Raw genomic sequence first — 3678 nt, forward strand, 5'->3', positions numbered from 1 at the left:
GCTTCCTTAAAGAGATTATACAATCCAGAGATGACATCCCTGGATGTCTCTGTTCCCTTTATTTTTCTTCATTTTTAGATGGAAAGTCCTGTTTTGAGTTTCCAGTTTTATTTTGTCTGATCAAAGAAATCAATTCATACTCCACAACATCTGACATTCTAATTTTTAGCCAGTGTTTGGTGCTTGCAGTCTCTGTACAGAAGAGGGCAGTAGAGGTACTGCACATCTCAGCTCTGGCTGCTTCCCTACAGTTTTGTGACAGTTTTATTAGCACGGTTCAATATATTATGCAAGAAGGTAAAACATAGCACATCTTTTATGGAAACTGATTACTTACATTACGGGTGTAATAAACCATTAAAGAGGTGACTGAGACTATAAAATAAATGTGATTGATTGGATTCATGAATGAGAGCACACTCTGAGGTGAGGTGAGGTTCTTCTCTATCTTCATCCATCTCCCACCGGTTTCAGTAGGACATATTCAGTACCAGAGACTTTACAAGTAAAAATGACTGGTTCACAGAGAAATCACATTCACAGCAACAAATAAACATGATATAATATTTTGTAGTTTATTGATTATTTTTGTTTTTATCACTGCACATCTGCTAAATTTAGAGAAAATTGTTGGATAAACTCACTTTTACTGGGCTGAAGAACTATGTGAAAACCTCCCGAAGAGCGATACGGCGGCATGAAAAAACAAACAGTGACCATCTCAAAAACTGACCTCTGAGCACCATATAACTGTTTCAGTTTTGTTGATTCCCTTTAAACTATTTGTTTGTATTTCTACTAATTTTTCATGTTAAAATGTTTCAGCTCTGTAATGTAATAAATAACATGCTGTTTCTCATTACTGGTCAGCATTGCAACATGTGCCACTATAATATATTTACAAATTTCCGCAAATAACATGAATACGTAAAATGAGAGATGATAACCACTATCCTTTGACTTTGGTTTTGATTGCAAGGCTCTCATCCAATAATCATCCAATAACATCCATAAGGCACAGCGGGTCATGTGTTTGAAGATGACTATCTTTTAAATCAGGCCTTAGAGCCACAAATGTGACATCAGGTTGAGAGTGCAATAACACTATTCTGACAAATGTGGGTGACAAATTTGTTAACAATTGAACTTAATCTACTTAATAGTAACTTCAGATTAAAGTTAGAGTTGATTAGGTTAAGCTGCTCTGCCACAATTTCAACACGGGGTGGCAGTGTAACACCTTCTATCATTTGAAAGGTTCCCCCTTAATCATGGGAATCCAGTTCTGCAGTCAAATGCTAAGTTAAACTCTAGAATCAGTCTCAATTGTTGAATAAATATAGTACAACATAACAGGAAAAAGTGCATCAAATAGCAAAACCAAATTAGAACTTGTTGGACTGGTTCATGAATAAACAGAGAAAATATAACCTTAAATGCTTTTATTCATTTTGAGTTAATAGATCTACAACAGCAACCTTAGCAATTAACACAGGTACTCAGGTGGTGTGTCAAATGTTGAGACATCAAGAGAAAGTTTTGATAGCTTTCCCACACATAGACTGGCTAAGTGGAGAAAAGTGAGATTTACAGAACCATAACAAAACTACCTCATGCAAAGCTACACAGTTATCAAGGAAAATGAAGGTACTGACAACAACTGGCTTTAGAGTACAACATTTAATCTGAATGTTGCCAAAATGTCATTCTTTTGAATTAGTTTGTATTGCAAGCAGTTATTTAAAACTATGGTGAATCACAAGTGGCCTGTGTGTTGGAGAGTGCTTTTAAATCCCTGAGTATGGTGCCAGTTTGTTATGTCTCCAAGCTGCTGCACTCAGTTGGCATTTCGCTAGAACTCCTTGTCACTGTATAAATCTAAAGTTACTTTTGCCTTATTGGTCATTGGTTTTGCAGATACATCACCTTTCGACGACCTTCATTTGCATTCTCTGCTGTGCTTATTTTTTTTGTCTTTGATGCTTTTTTACACATTTCTTGATTTTGGTCAGGAAAGTCATCATAGCTAGCCTGACCACAACTGAAAGAAACAAATCTTTAGAATTGATGATATATGTCTTTTAAACCTAAATTACTATTATCCTCTTTTTAGTGTCCATCTTTTCAAATGTTTTTTCTTTAAATTGGCTTTCTCTTTTTAATGAAATCCACAGCAAAGGTGACGTGGCATATAAGACTGAATTCCCCTTTTTTGCCATCCCTTTTCACTGGGTTGTCCATCTGTGTGGATGGACAACCCACTGGGTGCATTTTGTATCAAAAACAGCATTTGTCTAATTCTAACATTTCTTTCAAATTATTATTTCACACCTGCTTTTGTTCTCATTTGTGTAATCTCTTGTAAATTCTCATTAATGCTTCATAAATGTGAAACGGTAATATATTTTACTGCCACTAGGGTGCACAGTTGAGTTTCTGTTTTCTCTCTTCTCAAATTTTCAGGTTTTGTTATTTGCTTGTAAGTCTTGTAAAACCACAAAGGGGAAAATGTTTGAGGGTCTGCTACAAACCACTGATCTACAACCCTTTCTGGTCTTTATTGGCACTGGGTCTCTTTAAAACTGGAACTAATTCACAAGTAATGACTTCTTACCACCATTAAAACAAAACCAAGTTTCTTATTTGCGTGCCACATCATGTTCTAGAAAACTCACATCATGCCCCAGATTTTTTAACTTCTCATTGTACCAACAGCTGCCTTTACCATGGCCATTTGGACCAAGTTCTTAATGCCTCACACTGACTGATAAGGCAGCACGAACAGCTCTAATCAGCAATAAAACAGGCTGGAACATGAAAATGGAAGATAAGATTTGCCATTGCAGAGCCTCACAGGGTTTCAGTTAGCTTCTTTCTTCTTAGAATTTCCCTGGAGCTAACATTTTCGGATAATTACACTGTTTACAGAGATAACAAAAACACAAACTTTATCTGTACCTCATACAAATGGGTGTGTTTGGTTAAAATGTTTGTGCTCTCAGCCTGGAATCAAGTATTACAGCGTTTTGTGTGAAAAAATGTAAAAAAAAAAAAAAAAATTAAATGTGTAAAACTTTCTGTCAAAACTGTTAACAAGACAACATTTTAACAACATTGTGAAATATATTTTGTAATGTGTTTTTTGATGCTAGTGGAGTACAAACGTGTTGTGTGCGCGTGCATGTTTGCTCTATCATTGCTGGACTCTAACCCTCCACGTTGGATGCTGGCACTGTCAGCATGGAGGTGAGGGGGTGGACTGAAAGGAGAAAAAGGTAGATTACACAATCTAAAACAGCATCAAAACAAGCATGTAGTGTGAAAGTTAGGCATGTAATTTTACCAAAATATTTTATATGTGAAGACATCTGCTTATCTTACTTTCTCTCACAATCGTGTTGGTCCATCACGTCTTTTTGACTTTAGTGATAACACACTAACGCTTTCATGGCAAAAACAATAGGGAGCCTGTGGAGAAACTCCAAGGCGAAACTGTGATACAAGCCAAAACATGTTGAGGCAAAGAGTATAAAGTCAAAATACTTGTTGCCTCTTGGGAAAAACACAGCACATGTCTTTGTGGTAGCTAATGAGAGGTGTGTGATTTATGAAAGAGCAAATATCTTCCCACTACAGTCTCTTATATAATTGCATTTATACACAGATGGACAAAGTTCA

The sequence above is a fragment of the Xiphophorus couchianus genome, chromosome 3 (assembly GCF_001444195.1).
Source record: "Xiphophorus couchianus chromosome 3, X_couchianus-1.0, whole genome shotgun sequence".
Lineage (NCBI taxonomy): Eukaryota > Metazoa > Chordata > Actinopteri > Cyprinodontiformes > Poeciliidae > Xiphophorus > Xiphophorus couchianus.